General features: G+C 47.0%; 20 non-coding genes across 20 annotated transcripts; all 20 read right to left on the reverse strand.

Moving 5' to 3' along the window:
- Window positions 1-151: 151 nt before the first annotated feature.
- Window positions 152-263, reverse strand: TRNAL-CAA (transfer RNA leucine (anticodon CAA)). The gene is made up of 2 exons: window positions 226-263; window positions 152-197 (listed from the first exon to the last, which is right to left on the reverse strand). It is a non-coding gene; the product is annotated as a tRNA-Leu (tRNA).
- Window positions 264-556: 293 nt separating this feature from the next.
- Window positions 557-629, reverse strand: TRNAV-AAC (transfer RNA valine (anticodon AAC)). The gene has a single exon. It is a non-coding gene; the product is annotated as a tRNA-Val (tRNA).
- A 2,315-nt stretch (window positions 630-2,944) lies between these two features.
- TRNAL-CAA (transfer RNA leucine (anticodon CAA)) lies at window positions 2,945-3,056 on the reverse strand. The gene is made up of 2 exons: window positions 3,019-3,056; window positions 2,945-2,990 (listed from the first exon to the last, which is right to left on the reverse strand). It is a non-coding gene; the product is annotated as a tRNA-Leu (tRNA).
- Window positions 3,057-3,349: 293 nt separating this feature from the next.
- TRNAV-AAC (transfer RNA valine (anticodon AAC)) lies at window positions 3,350-3,422 on the reverse strand. The gene has a single exon. It is a non-coding gene; the product is annotated as a tRNA-Val (tRNA).
- Window positions 3,423-3,807: 385 nt separating this feature from the next.
- TRNAP-AGG (transfer RNA proline (anticodon AGG)) lies at window positions 3,808-3,879 on the reverse strand. Its single transcript has one exon. It is a non-coding gene; the product is annotated as a tRNA-Pro (tRNA).
- Window positions 3,880-4,285: 406 nt separating this feature from the next.
- On the reverse strand, window positions 4,286-4,358 carry TRNAV-UAC (transfer RNA valine (anticodon UAC)). The gene has a single exon. It is a non-coding gene; the product is annotated as a tRNA-Val (tRNA).
- A 384-nt stretch (window positions 4,359-4,742) lies between these two features.
- TRNAP-UGG (transfer RNA proline (anticodon UGG)) lies at window positions 4,743-4,814 on the reverse strand. The gene has a single exon. It is a non-coding gene; the product is annotated as a tRNA-Pro (tRNA).
- A 931-nt stretch (window positions 4,815-5,745) lies between these two features.
- TRNAL-CAA (transfer RNA leucine (anticodon CAA)) lies at window positions 5,746-5,857 on the reverse strand. The gene is made up of 2 exons: window positions 5,820-5,857; window positions 5,746-5,791 (listed from the first exon to the last, which is right to left on the reverse strand). It is a non-coding gene; the product is annotated as a tRNA-Leu (tRNA).
- Window positions 5,858-6,150: 293 nt separating this feature from the next.
- Window positions 6,151-6,223, reverse strand: TRNAV-AAC (transfer RNA valine (anticodon AAC)). Its single transcript has one exon. It is a non-coding gene; the product is annotated as a tRNA-Val (tRNA).
- Window positions 6,224-6,608: 385 nt separating this feature from the next.
- On the reverse strand, window positions 6,609-6,680 carry TRNAP-AGG (transfer RNA proline (anticodon AGG)). Its single transcript has one exon. It is a non-coding gene; the product is annotated as a tRNA-Pro (tRNA).
- Window positions 6,681-8,538: 1,858 nt separating this feature from the next.
- On the reverse strand, window positions 8,539-8,650 carry TRNAL-CAA (transfer RNA leucine (anticodon CAA)). Its single transcript has 2 exons — window positions 8,613-8,650; window positions 8,539-8,584 (listed from the first exon to the last, which is right to left on the reverse strand). It is a non-coding gene; the product is annotated as a tRNA-Leu (tRNA).
- Window positions 8,651-8,942: 292 nt separating this feature from the next.
- Window positions 8,943-9,015, reverse strand: TRNAV-AAC (transfer RNA valine (anticodon AAC)). Its single transcript has one exon. It is a non-coding gene; the product is annotated as a tRNA-Val (tRNA).
- A 385-nt stretch (window positions 9,016-9,400) lies between these two features.
- Window positions 9,401-9,472, reverse strand: TRNAP-AGG (transfer RNA proline (anticodon AGG)). The gene has a single exon. It is a non-coding gene; the product is annotated as a tRNA-Pro (tRNA).
- Window positions 9,473-11,330: 1,858 nt separating this feature from the next.
- On the reverse strand, window positions 11,331-11,442 carry TRNAL-CAA (transfer RNA leucine (anticodon CAA)). Its single transcript has 2 exons — window positions 11,405-11,442; window positions 11,331-11,376 (listed from the first exon to the last, which is right to left on the reverse strand). It is a non-coding gene; the product is annotated as a tRNA-Leu (tRNA).
- Window positions 11,443-11,734: 292 nt separating this feature from the next.
- Window positions 11,735-11,807, reverse strand: TRNAV-AAC (transfer RNA valine (anticodon AAC)). Its single transcript has one exon. It is a non-coding gene; the product is annotated as a tRNA-Val (tRNA).
- A 385-nt stretch (window positions 11,808-12,192) lies between these two features.
- TRNAP-AGG (transfer RNA proline (anticodon AGG)) lies at window positions 12,193-12,264 on the reverse strand. The gene has a single exon. It is a non-coding gene; the product is annotated as a tRNA-Pro (tRNA).
- Window positions 12,265-14,122: 1,858 nt separating this feature from the next.
- Window positions 14,123-14,234, reverse strand: TRNAL-CAA (transfer RNA leucine (anticodon CAA)). Its single transcript has 2 exons — window positions 14,197-14,234; window positions 14,123-14,168 (listed from the first exon to the last, which is right to left on the reverse strand). It is a non-coding gene; the product is annotated as a tRNA-Leu (tRNA).
- A 293-nt stretch (window positions 14,235-14,527) lies between these two features.
- Window positions 14,528-14,600, reverse strand: TRNAV-AAC (transfer RNA valine (anticodon AAC)). The gene has a single exon. It is a non-coding gene; the product is annotated as a tRNA-Val (tRNA).
- Window positions 14,601-14,985: 385 nt separating this feature from the next.
- On the reverse strand, window positions 14,986-15,057 carry TRNAP-AGG (transfer RNA proline (anticodon AGG)). The gene has a single exon. It is a non-coding gene; the product is annotated as a tRNA-Pro (tRNA).
- A 406-nt stretch (window positions 15,058-15,463) lies between these two features.
- Window positions 15,464-15,543, reverse strand: TRNAV-UAC (transfer RNA valine (anticodon UAC)). The gene is given in 2 exon segments: window positions 15,464-15,499; window positions 15,507-15,543. It is a non-coding gene; the product is annotated as a tRNA-Val (tRNA).
- Between the last annotated feature and the right edge of the window lie 398 nt (window positions 15,544-15,941).

A 15,941-nucleotide genomic window follows, 5' to 3' on the forward strand; every position in this document is an offset into this window, starting at 1 on the left:
TGAGGTGTCCCTTTCAGAAATACATGGAATTGTGATTGAGGGCCCAGCCTGGTGGATTTCTCTTTATTTACTACAGGTTCCTGCAAATATTGTGGTGTGTCTGGGGAATGCACTGCAAAAATTAGGAAGACTTAAGGGTGTAAAAGGGACCTGTCAGAAGTGGGATTTGAACCCACGCCTCCATGAGGAGACCAGAAGGCTCAGCATCACTGAAGATCAAGCTCTCTTGAGTCTGGCGCCTTAGACCACTCGGCCATCCTGACGGCTCAGGGTGTGCTTAGTTCTGACTCTTCTGTCTGCACCTGCCAACGTTTCCACTTACAACGTTCACAGCAATGTCACAGGTGTAAAGGCCCCAACAATACAACATAGCTTAAATAAAATAAAAATAGGCCCAAGAACAACCCCCAGATGATCGATGGAGATAACTTTGTTTCATCTGCAAAGGTAAAGAAATTTTCTCACGGCTCACTGTGTCCAAAGACCACCTCTTCTTAAAATTGCATTGAGATAATAAGGTTTTAGAGTGTGCACAAAAAAAGCATCCAATGCACAGTGTTTCTGCCCGGTCTCGAACCGTGGACCTTTCGCGTGTTAGGCGAACGTGATGACCACTACACTACAGAAACTACATTGGTGCTTTCTACTGTTAGAGGAAAGTTTCTCTCAAGCCTTCACCCTACTTCTATTCTGCTGTATCAGCAGCGGCTCAGAATGTGCAGAACAAGTGTGAAAACCTCAGAGATATCATCCAACATGCTTGCAATTAGACGTATTCAAAACTCACTTGTGCAGGCATCGACAGGCAAATATCTGATGCCTAAATGCCAGCGAGTACAGCTTGGGAAAGCATCACCTGGGACACACTGAGACTAAGCAGGTAGGCAGATAAAGCATGGTGATCCATTTTTCTTCTGAGGTTAGAAATATGTTGTGCAACAATGCACCCAGTATAACGAGAAATAGTCAGGCATAGTGCAATTTTAGTAGGGTTTGTATGTTTACCTCTAAAAAGGGCTCGTCCGGGATTTGAACCCGAGACCTCTCGCACCCTAAGCGAGAATCATACCCCTAGACCAATGAGCCACGCAAGAGTCACCTCTGACACAGCTCCAGGGGTTAGTGGCAGCTAGCCAGTACATGCTGCTCTGTTCTGCAATATGATTGCTGTCTTTTTCATGACCGTCATCAAACAAGAAATTAAAAAGCCTCTGTCCTTCAGACAGTTTGTTTGCTTTAAGTGTCTGCTCGTGGTGAGGACAAGAGAAGCATTTCTGCTCTCATGCCTTGCTTTCATGAAGTAGGCCCACCCTACAGAGCAAAGTGCGAGCAAGCGAATGGCGCAAGCTATCGTCACTTCTCTTTTCGAGCTGTCACTGAGATCTCTGGAGCACACTACGTCAGGCTGGTGAGGAATAGACAGCCTCTATTATCTCAGCTTTCCTATAAAGTGAGCCAGTAAATGCAAACACTGTGAAAAACAGCAAGCTGCTGTTTCTGCCCGGTCTCGACCTTTCGCGTGTCAGGCGAACGTGATAACCACTACACTACAGAAACAGACACCACCTCAGGAATCTTGTTGGCATGTATTGGGTTGGAATGCACAGACTAAAGGCCAACGTCCTTGAAGCTCAAAGTTGGGCTCTCCTTACCCGGTCTCTCTTTCTTTGGAAGACAGGAATGAGGACCACTTTTTTTCCAAGAGGCGATTTGGAAACCATATCCTGAAATGACACTAGAAAAACACTTTGCATGTAATGTTCCTACACTGCTGGTCCAGCCCAGAAAAGCAGTTGCAACGAAGTCCTGCACTCCTTTATCATGTCAAAAGTGGAAAATAGCGTGCAGGGTAAGGAACCTTCTCGACATACACAGCGTCTTATAGCATTGAAAAGAAGAAAGGCTCCTATATGACAAGCAGCCTGAAAACTTCCACAGGATGGGCTCGTCCGGGATTTGAACCCAGGACCTCTCGCACCCAAAGCGAGAATCATACCCCTAGACCAACGAGCCTGAGTGGCCAACATACATTTTGAACAATTACTGAAGCGTCTTTCAGAAAATAGCAGGGCTATTTGGCTCGTCTCCCTATAAGTGAGCCACACAAAGTCATGTTTTCTCTCAAGTTGTTGTTTTTTCACTCCAGCAAGGAAGGGGGCAGCCAATCTCCTATCGGCCAGTGAGCAGTAAAACGGCACAGATGAGAACAGCAACCACTTTCTGGCACTTGTACTCCTCTGCAAGTCCTGGACCCTTGCTCCATAGACTTCCACACCAGAAGCAATGAAGGGCCCACCATTTCTTGCACCTGAGAAAGTGGTGTTTGATATTTGCATTCAAACGCGCTCGCTCAGCGCTCGATCAGGCTCGATCAGGCGAGATGTATATGAGTGGCTCACAGGCCTGAAACATTCACCTGGGAGACCCAGAGTGGCTGACTTCCCAGTATGGCCATTGTTGGGCGAGTCTCCTCCTTTCCTCCGACTCAATCTAGAATTGGCTGCAAATCACAAGAGGGAGTGCAATGTCCGTGTGTAGTGCCTACTCCCAGCTACCTCTCTGTCTTCCTTATGTAAATTAGAATTTGCATGGGGGGACCATTGGCAATCTGCTCCTCCCACATAACCAGGAAGCCCTGTTGAACATGTCTGCCTGTGTTGTTCCAGAAACACTGCCTTCTCTGCCCAAAAGGTGGCAGGAGAGCCTCACAACAAATGATGGGATCAAATGCTTATTTCGAAACCCAGCATGGCAGTTACTGTGATGGAGTGCAAATGTAATGGAAGGTGTGCCTGAGGTGTCCCTTTCAGAAATACATGGAATTGTGAATGAGGGCCCAGCCTGGTGGATTTCTCTTTATTTAGTACAGGTTCCTGCAAATATTGTGGTGTGTCTGGGGAATGCACTGCAAAAATTAGGAAGACTTAAGGGTGTAAAAGGGACCTGTCAGAAGTGGGATTTGAACCCACGCCTCCATGAGGAGACCAGAAGGCTCAGCATCACTGAAGATCAAGCTCTCTTGAGTCTGGCGCCTTAGACCACTCGGCCATCCTGACGGCTCAGGGTGTGCTTAGTTCTGACTCTTCTGTCTGCACCTGCCAACGTTTCCACTTACAACGTTCACAGCAATGTCACAGGTGTAAAGGCCCCAACAATACAACATAGCTTAAATAAAATAAAAATAGGCCCAAGAACAACCCCCAGATGATCGATGGAGATAACTTTGTTTCGTCTGCAAAGGTAAAGAAATTTTCTCACGGCTCACTGTGTCCAAAGACCACCTCTTCTTAAACTTGCATTGAGATAATAAGGTTTTAGAGTGTGCACAAAAAAAGCATCCAATGCACAGTGTTTCTGCCCGGTCTCGAACCGGGGACCTTTCGCGTGTTAGGCGAACGTGATGACCACTACACTACAGAAACTACCTTGGTGCTTTCTACTGTTAGAGGAAAGTTTCTCTCAAGCCTTCACCCTACTTCTATTCTGCAGTATCAGCAGCGGCTCAGAATGTGCAGAACAAGTGTGAAAACCTCAGAGATATCATCCAACATGCTTGCAATTAGACGTATTCAAAACTCACTTGTGCAGGCATCGACAGGCAAATATCTGATGCCTAAATGCCAGCGAGTACAGCTTGGGAAAGCATCACCTGGGACACACTGAGACTAAGCAGGTAGGCAGATAAAGCATGGTGATCCATTTTTCTTCTGAGGTTGGAAATATGTTGTGCAACAATGCACCCAGTATAACGAGAAATAGTCAGGCATAGTGCAATTTTAGTAGTGTTTGTATGTTTACCTCTAAAAAGGGCTCGTCCGGGATTTGAACCCGGGACCTCTCGCACCCTAAGCGAGAATCATACCCCTAGACCAACGAGCCGCGCAAGAGTCACCTCTGACACAGCTCCAGGGGTTAGTGGCAGCTAGCCAGTACATGCTGCTCTGTTCTGCAATATGATTGCTGTCTTTTTCATGACCGTCATCAAACAAGAGATTAAAAAGCCTCTGTCCTTCAGACAGTTTGTTTGCTTTAAGTGTCTGCTCGTGGTGAGGACAAGAGAAGCATTTCTGCTCTCATGCCTTGCTTTCATGAAGTAGGCCCACCCTACAGAGCAAAGTGCGAGCAAGCGAATGGCGCAAGCTATCGTCACTTCTCTTTTCGAGCTGTCACTGAGATCTCTGGAGCACACTACGTCAGGCTGGTGAGGAATAGACAGCCTCTATTATCTCAGCTTTCCTATAAAGTGAGCCAGTAAATGCAAACACTGTGAAAAACAGCAAGCTGCTGTTTCTGCCCGGTCTCGAACCAGGGACCTTTCGCGTGTAAGGCGAACGTGATAACCACTACACTACAGAAACAGACACTACCTCAGGAATCTTGTTGGCATGTATTGGGTTGGAATGCACAGACTAAAGGCCAACGTCCTTGAAGCTCAAAGTTGGGCTCTCCTTACCCGGTCTCTCTTTCTTTGGAAGACAGGAATGAGGACCACTTTTTTTCCAAGAGGCGATTTGGAAACCATATCCTGAAATGACACTAGAAAAACACTTTGCATGTAATGTTCCTACACTGCTGGTCCAGCCCAGAAAAGCAGTTGCAACGAAGTCCTGCACTCCTTTATCATGTCAAAAGTGGAAAATAGCGTGCAGGGTAAGGAACCTTCTCGACATACACAGCGTCTTATAGCATTGAAAAGAAGAAAGGCTCCTATATGACAAGCAGCCTGAAAACTTCCACAGGATGGGCTCGTCCGGGATTTGAACCCGGGACCTCTCGCACCCAAAGCGAGAATCATACCCCTAGACCAACGAGCCTGAGTGGCCAAGATACATTTTGAACAATTACTGAAGCGTCTTTCAGAAAATAGCAGGGCTATTTGGCTCGTCTCCCTATAAGTGAGCCACACAAAGTCATGTTTTCTCTCAAGTTGTTGTTTTTTCTTTCCAGCAAGGAAGGGGGCAGCCAATCTCCTATCGGCCAGTGAGCAGTAAAAAGGCACAGATGAGAACAGCAACCACTTTCTGGCACTTGTACTCCTCTGCAAGTCCTGGACCCTTGCTCCATAGACTTCCACACCAGAAGCAATGAAGGGCCCACCATTTCTTGCACCTGAGAAAGTGGTGTTTGATATTTGCATTCAAACGCGCTCGCTCAGCGCTCGATCAGGCTCGATCAGGCGAGATTTATATGAGTGGCTCACAGGCCTGAAACATTCACCTGGGAGACCCAGAGTGGCTGACTTCCCAGTATGGCCATTGTTGGGCGAGTCTCCTCCTTTCCTCCGACTCAATCTAGAATTGGCTGCAAATCACAAGAGGGAGTGCAATGTCCGTGTGTAGTGCCTACTCCCAGCTACCTCTCTGTCTTCCTTATGTAAATTAGAATTTGCAAGGGGGGACCATTGGCAATCTGCTCCTCCCACATAACCAGGAAGCCCTGTTGAACATGTCTGCCTGTGTTGTTCCAGGAACACTGCCTTCTCTGCCCAAAAGGTGGCAGGAGAGCCTCACAACAAATGATGGGATCAAATGCTTATTTCGAAACCCAGCATGGCAGTTACTGTGATGGAGTGCAAATGTAATGGAAGGTGTGCCTGAGGTGTCCCTTTCAGAAATACATGGAATTGTGATTGAGGGCCCAGCCTGGTGGATTTCTCTTTATTTACTACAGGTTCCTGCAAATATTGTGGTGTGTCTGGGGAATGCACTGCAAAAATTAGGAAGACTTAAGGGTGTAAAAGGGACCTGTCAGAAGTGGGATTTGAACCCACGCCTCCATGAGGAGACCAGAAGGCTCAGCATCACTGACGATCAAGCTCTCTTGAGTCTGGCGCCTTAGACCACTCGGCCATCCTGACGGCTCAGGGTGTGCTTAGTTCTGACTCTTCTGTCTGCACCTGCCAACGTTTCCACTTACAACGTTCACAGCAATGTCACAGGTGTAAAGGCCCCAACAATACAACATAGCTTAAATAAAATAAAAATAGGCCCAAGAACAACCCCCAGATGATCGATGGAGATAACTTTGTTTCGTCTGCAAAGGTAAAGAAATTTTCTCACGGCTCACTGTGTCCAAAGACCACCTCTTCTTAAAATTGCATTGAGATAATAAGGTTTTAGAGTGTGCACAAAAAAAGCATCCAATGCACAGTGTTTCTGCCCGGTCTCGAACCGGGGACCTTTCGCGTGTTAGGCAAACGTGATGACCACTACACTACAGAAACTACCTTGGTGCTTTCTACTGTTAGAGGAAAGTTTCTCTCAAGCCTTCACCCTACTTCTATTCTGCTGTATCAGCAGCGGCTCAGAATGTGCAGAACAAGTGTGAAAACCTCAGAGATATCATCCAACATGCTTGCAATTAGACGTATTCAAAACTCACTTGTGCAGGCATCGACAGGCAAATATCTGATGCCTAAATGCCAGCGAGTACAGCTTGGGAAAGCATCACCTGGGACACACTGAGACTAAGCAGGTAGGCAGATAAAGCATGGTGATCCATTTTTCTTCTGAGGTTAGAAATATGTTGTGCAACAATGCACCCAGTATAACGAGAAATAGTCAGGCATAGTGCAATTTTAGTAGGGTTTGTATGTTTACCTCTAAAAAGGGCTCGTCCGGGATTTGAACCCGGGCCCTCTCGCACCCTAAGCGAGAATCATACCCCTAGACCAATGAGCCACGCAAGAGTCACCTCTGACACAGCTCCAGGGGTTAGTGGCAGCTAGCCAGTACATGCTGCTCTGTTCTGCAATATGATTGCTGTCTTTTTCATGACCGTCATCAAACAAGAAATTAAAAAGCCTCTGTCCTTCAGACAGTTTGTTTGCTTTAAGTGTCTGCTCGTGGTGAGGACAAGAGAAGCATTTCTGCTCTCATGCCTTGCTTTCATGAAGTAGGCCCACCCTACAGAGCAAAGTGCGAGCAAGCGAATGGCGCAAGCTATCGTCACTTCTCTTTTCGAGCTGTCACTGAGATCTCTGGAGCACACTACGTCAGGCTGGTGAGGAATAGACAGCCTCTATTATCTCAGCTTTCCTATAAAGTGAGCCAGTAAATGCAAACACTGTGAAAAACAGCAAGCTGCTGTTTCTGCCCGGTCTCGACCTTTCGCGTGTAAGGCGAACGTGATAACCACTACACTACAGAAACAGACACCACCTCAGGAATCTTGTTGGCATGTATTGGGTTGGAATGCACAGACTAAAGGCCAACGTCCTTGAAGCTCAAAGTTGGGCTCTCCTTACCCGGTCTCTCTTTCTTTGGAAGACAGGAATGAGGACCACTTTTTTTCCAAGAGGCGATTTGGAAACCATATCCTGAAATGACACTAGAAAAACACTTTGCATGTAATGTTCCTACACTGCTGGTCCAGCCCAGAAAAGCAGTTGCAACGAAGTCCTGCACTCCTTTATCATGTCAAAAGTGGAAAATAGCGTGCAGGGTAAGGAACCTTCTCGACATACACAGCGTCTTATAGCATTGAAAAGAAGAAAGGCTCCTATATGACAAGCAGCCTGAAAACTTCCACAGGATGGGCTCGTCCGGGATTTGAACCCAGGACCTCTCGCACCCAAAGCGAGAATCATACCCCTAGACCAACGAGCCTGAGTGGCCAAGATACATTTTGAACAATTACTGAAGCGTCTTTCAGAAAATAGCAGGGCTATTTGGCTCGTCTCCCTATAAGTGAGCCACACAAAGTCATGTTTTCTCTCAAGTTGTTGTTTTTTCACTCCAGCAAGGAAGGGGGCAGCCAATCTCCTATCGGCCAGTGAGCAGTAAAAAGGCACAGATGAGAACAGCAACCACTTTCTGGCACTTGTACTCCTCTGCAAGTCCTGGACCCTTGCTCCATAGACTTCCACACCAGAAGCAATGAAGGGCCCACCATTTCTTGCACCTGAGAAAGTGGTGTTTGATATTTGCATTCAAACGCGCTCGCTCAGCGCTCGATCAGGCTCGATCAGGCGAGATTTATATGAGTGGCTCACAGGCCTGAAACATTCACCTGGGAGACCCAGAGTGGCTGACTTCCCAGTATGGCCATTGTTGGGCGAGTCTCCTCCTTTCCTCCGACTCAATCTAGAATTGGCTGCAAATCACAAGAGGGAGTGCAATGTCCGTGTGTAGTGCCTACTCCCAGCTACCTCTCTGTCTTCCTTATGTAAATTAGAATTTGCAAGGGGGGACCATTGGCAATCTGCTCCTCCCACATAACCAGGAAGCCCTGTTGAACATGTCTGCCTGTGTTGTTCCAGGAACACTGCCTTCTCTGCCCAAAAGGTGGCAGGAGAGCCTCACAACAAATGATGGGATCAAATGCTTATTTCGAAACCCAGCATGGCAGTTACTGTGATGGAGTGCAAATGTAATGGAAGGTGTGCCTGAGGTGTCCCTTTCAGAAATACATGGAATTGTGATTGAGGGCCCAGCCTGGTGGATTTCTCTTTATTTACTACAGGTTCCTGCAAATATTGTGGTGTGTCTGGGGAATGCACTGCAAAAATTAGGAAGACTTAAGGGTGTAAAAGGGACCTGTCAGAAGTGGGATTTGAACCCACGCCTCCATGAGGAGACCAGAAGGCTCAGCATCACTGACGATCAAGCTCTCTTGAGTCTGGCACCTTAGACCACTCGGCCATCCTGACGGCTCAGGGTGTGCTTAGTTCTGACTCTTCTGTCTGCACCTGCCAACGTTTCCACTTACAACGTTCACAGCAATGTCACAGGTGTAAAGGCCCCAACAATACAACATAGCTTAAATAAAATAAAAATAGGCCCAAGAACAACCCCCAGATGATCGATGGAGATAACTTTGTTTCGTCTGCAAAGGTAAAGAAATTTTCTCACGGCTCACTGTGTCCAAAGACCACCTCTTCTTAAAATTGCATTGAGATAATAAGGTTTTAGAGTGTGCACAAAAAAGCATCCAATGCACAGTGTTTCTGCCCGGTCTCGAACCGGGGACCTTTCGCGTGTTAGGCGAACGTGATGACCACTACACTACAGAAACTACCTTGGTGCTTTCTACTGTTAGAGGAAAGTTTCTCTCAAGCCTTCACCCTACTTCTATTCTGCTGTATCAGCAGCGGCTCAGAATGTGCAGAACAAGTGTGAAAACCTCAGAGATATCATCCAACATGCTTGCAATTAGACGTATTCAAAACTCACTTGTGCAGGCATCGACAGGCAAATATCTGATGCCTAAATGCCAGCGAGTACAGCTTGGGAAAGCATCACCTGGGACACACTGAGACTAAGCAGGTAGGCAGATAAAGCATGGTGATCCATTTTTCTTCTGAGGTTAGAAATATGTTGTGCAACAATGCACCCAGTATAACGAGAAATAGTCAGGCATAGTGCAATTTTAGTAGGGTTTGTATGTTTACCTCTAAAAAGGGCTCGTCCGGGATTTGAACCCGGGCCCTCTCGCACCCTAAGCGAGAATCATACCCCTAGACCAATGAGCCACGCAAGAGTCACCTCTGACACAGCTCCAGGGGTTAGTGGCAGCTAGCCAGTACATGCTGCTCTGTTCTGCAATATGATTGCTGTCTTTTTCATGACCGTCATCAAACAAGAAATTAAAAAGCCTCTGTCCTTCAGACAGTTTGTTTGCTTTAAGTGTCTGCTCGTGGTGAGGACAAGAGAAGCATTTCTGCTCTCATGCCTTGCTTTCATGAAGTAGGCCCACCCTACAGAGCAAAGTGCGAGCAAGCGAATGGCGCAAGCTATCGTCACTTCTCTTTTCGAGCTGTCACTGAGATCTCTGGAGCACACTACGTCAGGCTGGTGAGGAATAGACAGCCTCTATTATCTCAGCTTTCCTATAAAGTGAGCCAGTAAATGCAAACACTGTGAAAAACAGCAAGCTGCTGTTTCTGCCCGGTCTCGACCTTTCGCGTGTCAGGCGAACGTGATAACCACTACACTACAGAAACAGACACCACCTCAGGAATCTTGTTGGCATGTATTGGGTTGGAATGCACAGACTAAAGGCCAACGTCCTTGAAGCTCAAAGTTGGGCTCTCCTTACCCGGTCTCTCTTTCTTTGGAAGACAGGAATGAGGACCACTTTTTTTCCAAGAGGCGATTTGGAAACCATATCCTGAAATGACACTAGAAAAACACTTTGCATGTAATGTTCCTACACTGCTGGTCCAGCCCAGAAAAGCAGTTGCAACGAAGTCCTGCACTCCTTTATCATGTCAAAAGTGGAAAATAGCGTGCAGGGTAAGGAACCTTCTCGACATACACAGCGTCTTATAGCATTGAAAAGAAGAAAGGCTCCTATATGACAAGCAGCCTGAAAACTTCCACAGGATGGGCTCGTCCGGGATTTGAACCCAGGACCTCTCGCACCCAAAGCGAGAATCATACCCCTAGACCAACGAGCCTGAGTGGCCAAGATACATTTTGAACAATTACTGAAGCGTCTTTCAGAAAATAGCAGGGCTATTTGGCTCGTCTCCCTATAAGTGAGCCACACAAAGTCATGTTTTCTCTCAAGTTGTTGTTTTTTCACTCCAGCAAGGAAGGGGGCAGCCAATCTCCTATCGGCCAGTGAGCAGTAAAAAGGCACAGATGAGAACAGCAACCACTTTCTGGCACTTGTACTCCTCTGCAAGTCCTGGACCCTTGCTCCATAGACTTCCACACCAGAAGCAATGAAGGGCCCACCATTTCTTGCACCTGAGAAAGTGGTGTTTGATATTTGCATTCAAACGCGCTCGCTCAGCGCTCGATCAGGCTCGATCAGGCGAGATTTATATGAGTGGCTCACAGGCCTGAAACATTCACCTGGGAGACCCAGAGTGGCTGACTTCCCAGTATGGCCATTGTTGGGCGAGTCTCCTCCTTTCCTCCGACTCAATCTAGAATTGGCTGCAAATCACAAGAGGGAGTGCAATGTCCGTGTGTAGTGCCTACTCCCAGCTACCTCTCTGTCTTCCTTATGTAAATTAGAATTTGCAAGGGGGGACCATTGGCAATCTGCTCCTCCCACATAACCAGGAAGCCCTGTTGAACATGTCTGCCTGTGTTGTTCCAGGAACACTGCCTTCTCTGCCCAAAAGGTGGCAGGAGAGCCTCACAACAAATGATGGGATCAAATGCTTATTTCGAAACCCAGCATGGCAGTTACTGTGATGGAGTGCAAATGTAATGGAAGGTGTGCCTGAGGTGTCCCTTTCAGAAATACATGGAATTGTGATTGAGGGCCCAGCCTGGTGGATTTCTCTTTATTTACTACAGGTTCCTGCAAATATTGTGGTGTGTCTGGGGAATGCACTGCAAAAATTAGGAAGACTTAAGGGTGTAAAAGGGACCTGTCAGAAGTGGGATTTGAACCCACGCCTCCATGAGGAGACCAGAAGGCTCAGCATCACTGACGATCAAGCTCTCTTGAGTCTGGCACCTTAGACCACTCGGCCATCCTGACGGCTCAGGGTGTGCTTAGTTCTGACTCTTCTGTCTGCACCTGCCAACGTTTCCACTTACAACGTTCACAGCAATGTCACAGGTGTAAAGGCCCCAACAATACAACATAGCTTAAATAAAATAAAAATAGGCCCAAGAACAACCCCCAGATGATCGATGGAGATAACTTTGTTTCGTCTGCAAAGGTAAAGAAATTTTCTCACGGCTCACTGTGTCCAAAGACCACCTCTTCTTAAAATTGCATTGAGATAATAAGGTTTTAGAGTGTGCACAAAAAAGCATCCAATGCACAGTGTTTCTGCCCGGTCTCGAACCGGGGACCTTTCGCGTGTTAGGCGAACGTGATGACCACTACACTACAGAAACTACCTTGGTGCTTTCTACTGTTAGAGGAAAGTTTCTCTCAAGCCTTCACCCTACTTCTATTCTGCTGTATCAGCAGCGGCTCAGAATGTGCAGAACAAGTGTGAAAACCTCAGAGATATCATCCAACATGCTTGCAATTAGACGTATTCAAAACTCACTTGTGCAGGCATCGACAGGCAAATATCTGATGCCTAAATGCCAGCGAGTACAGCTTGGGAAAGCATCACCTGGGACACACTGAGACTAAGCAGGTAGGCAGATAAAGCATGGTGATCCATTTTTCTTCTGAGGTTAGAAATATGTTGTGCAACAATGCACCCAGTATAACGAGAAATAGTCAGGCATAGTGCAATTTTAGTAGGGTTTGTATGTTTACCTCTAAAAAGGGCTCGTCCGGGATTTGAACCCGGGCCCTCTCGCACCCTAAGCGAGAATCATACCCCTAGACCAATGAGCCACGCAAGAGTCACCTCTGACACAGCTCCAGGGGTTAGTGGCAGCTAGCCAGTACATGCTGCTCTGTTCTGCAATATGATTGCTGTCTTTTTCATGACCGTCATCAAACAAGAAATTAAAAAGCCTCTGTCCTTCAGACAGTTTGTTTGCTTTAAGTGTCTGCTCGTGGTGAGGACAAGAGAAGCATTTCTGCTCTCATGCCTTGCTTTCATGAAGTAGGCCCACCCTACAGAGCAAAGTGCGAGCAAGCGAATGGCGCAAGCTATCGTCACTTCTCTTTTCGAGCTGTCACTGAGATCTCTGGAGCACACTACGTCAGGCTGGTGAGGAATAGACAGCCTCTATTATCTCAGCTTTCCTATAAAGTGAGCCAGTAAATGCAAACACTGTGAAAAACAGCAAGCTGCTGTTTCTGCCCGGTCTCGACCTTTCGCGTGTCAGGCGAACGTGATAACCACTACACTACAGAAACAGACACCACCTCAGGAATCTTGTTGGCATGTATTGGGTTGGAATGCACAGACTAAAGGCCAACGTCCTTGAAGCTCAAAGTTGGGCTCTCCTTACCCGGTCTCTCTTTCTTTGGAAGACAGGAATGAGGACCACTTTTTTTCCAAGAGGCGATTTGGAAACCATATCCTGAAATGACACTAGAAAAACACTTTGCATGTAATGTTCCTACACTGCTGGTCCAGCCCAGAAAAGCAGTTGCAACGAAGTCCTGCACTCCTTTATCATGTCAAAAGTGGAAAATAGCGTGCAGGGTAAGGAACCTTCTCGACATACACAGCGTCTTATAGCATTGAAAAGAAGAAAGGCTCCTATATGACAAGCAGCCTGAAAACTTCCACAGGATGGGCTCGTCCGGGATTTGAACCCAGGACCTCTCGCACCCAAAGCGAGAATCATACCCCTAGACCAACGAGCCTGAGTGGCCAAGATACATTTTGAACAATTACTGAAGCGTCTTTCAGAAAATAGCAGGGCTATTTGGCTCGTCTCCCTATAAGTGAGCCACACAAAGTCATGTTTTCTCTCAAGTTGTTGTTTTTTCACTCCAGCAAGGAAGGGGGCAGCCAATCTCCTATCGGCCAGTGAGCAGTAAAACGGCACAGATGAGAACAGCAACCACTTTCTGGCACTTGTACTCCTCTGCAAGTCCTGGACCCTTGCTCCATAGACTTCCACACCAGAAGCAATGAAGGGCCCACCATTTCTTGCACCTGAGAAAGTGGTGTTTGATATTTGCATTCAAACGCGCTCGCTCAGCGCTCGATCAGGCTCGATCAGGCGAGATGTATATGAGTGGCTCACAGGCCTGAAACATTCACCTGGGAGACCCAGAGTGGCTGACTTCCCAGTATGGCCATTGTTGGGCGAGTCTCCTCCTTTCCTCCGACTCAATCTAGAATTGGCTGCAAATCACAAGAGGGAGTGCAATGTCCGTGTGTAGTGCCTACTCCCAGCTACCTCTCTGTCTTCCTTATGTAAATTAGAATTTGCATGGGGGGACCATTGGCAATCTGCTCCTCCCACATAACCAGGAAGCCCTGTTGAACATGTCTGCCTGTGTTGTTCCAGAAACACTGCCTTCTCTGCCCAAAAGGTGGCAGGAGAGCCTCACAACAAATGATGGGATCAAATGCTTATTTCGAAACCCAGCATGGCAGTTACTGTGATGGAGTGCAAATGTAATGGAAGGTGTGCCTGAGGTGTCCCTTTCAGAAATACATGGAATTGTGAATGAGGGCCCAGCCTGGTGGATTTCTCTTTATTTAGTACAGGTTCCTGCAAATATTGTGGTGTGTCTGGGGAATGCACTGCAAAAATTAGGAAGACTTAAGGGTGTAAAAGGGACCTGTCAGAAGTGGGATTTGAACCCACGCCTCCATGAGGAGACCAGAAGGCTCAGCATCACTGAAGATCAAGCTCTCTTGAGTCTGGCGCCTTAGACCACTCGGCCATCCTGACGGCTCAGGGTGTGCTTAGTTCTGACTCTTCTGTCTGCACCTGCCAACGTTTCCACTTACAACGTTCACAGCAATGTCACAGGTGTAAAGGCCCCAACAATACAACATAGCTTAAATAAAATAAAAATAGGCCCAAGAACAACCCCCAGATGATCGATGGAGATAACTTTGTTTCGTCTGCAAAGGTAAAGAAATTTTCTCACGGCTCACTGTGTCCAAAGACCACCTCTTCTTAAACTTGCATTGAGATAATAAGGTTTTAGAGTGTGCACAAAAAAAGCATCCAATGCACAGTGTTTCTGCCCGGTCTCGAACCGGGGACCTTTCGCGTGTTAGGCGAACGTGATGACCACTACACTACAGAAACTACCTTGGTGCTTTCTACTGTTAGAGGAAAGTTTCTCTCAAGCCTTCACCCTACTTCTATTCTGCAGTATCAGCAGCGGCTCAGAATGTGCAGAACAAGTGTGAAAACCTCAGAGATATCATCCAACATGCTTGCAATTAGACGTATTCAAAACTCACTTGTGCAGGCATCGACAGGCAAATATCTGATGCCTAAATGCCAGCGAGTACAGCTTGGGAAAGCATCACCTGGGACACACTGAGACTAAGCAGGTAGGCAGATAAAGCATGGTGATCCATTTTTCTTCTGAGGTTGGAAATATGTTGTGCAACAATGCACCCAGTATAACGAGAAATAGTCAGGCATAGTGCAATTTTAGTAGTGTTTGTATGTTTACCTCTAAAAAGGGCTCGTCCGGGATTTGAACCCGGGACCTCTCGCACCCTAAGCGAGAATCATACCCCTAGACCAACGAGCCACGCAAGAGTCACCTCTGACACAGCTCCAGGGGTTAGTGGCAGCTAGCCAGTACATGCTGCTCTGTTCTGCAATATGATTGCTGTCTTTTTCATGACCGTCATCAAACAAGAGATTAAAAAGCCTCTGTCCTTCAGACAGTTTGTTTGCTTTAAGTGTCTGCTCGTGGTGAGGACAAGAGAAGCATTTCTGCTCTCATGCCTTGCTTTCATGAAGTAGGCCCACCCTACAGAGCAAAGTGCGAGCAAGCGAATGGCGCAAGCTATCGTCACTTCTCTTTTCGAGCTGTCACTGAGATCTCTGGAGCACACTACGTCAGGCTGGTGAGGAATAGACAGCCTCTATTATCTCAGCTTTCCTATAAAGTGAGCCAGTAAATGCAAACACTGTGAAAAACAGCAAGCTGCTGTTTCTGCCCGGTCTCGAACCAGGGACCTTTCGCGTTTCGCGTGTAAGGCGAACGTGATAACCACTACACTACAGAAACAGACACTACCTCAGGAATCTTGTTGGCATGTATTGGGTTGGAATGCACAGACTAAAGGCCAACGTCCTTGAAGCTCAAAGTTGGGCTCTCCTTACCCGGTCTCTCTTTCTTTGGAAGACAGGAATGAGGACCACTTTTTTTCCAAGAGGCGATTTGGAAACCATATCCTGAAATGACACTAGAAAAACACTTTGCATGTAATGTTCCTACACTGCTGGTCCAGCCCAGAAAAGCAGTTGCAACGAAGTCCTGCACTCCTTTATCATGTCAAAAGTGGAAAATAGCGTGCAGGGTAAGGAACCTTCTCGACATACACAGCGTCTTATAGCATTGAAAAGAAGAAAGGCTCCTATATGACAAGCAGCCTGAAAACTTCCACAGGATGGGCTCGTCCGGGA

The sequence above is a fragment of the Lissotriton vulgaris genome, chromosome 10 (genome assembly GCF_964263255.1).
Source record: "Lissotriton vulgaris chromosome 10, aLisVul1.2, whole genome shotgun sequence".
NCBI classification, from domain to species: Eukaryota; Metazoa; Chordata; class Amphibia; order Caudata; family Salamandridae; genus Lissotriton; species Lissotriton vulgaris.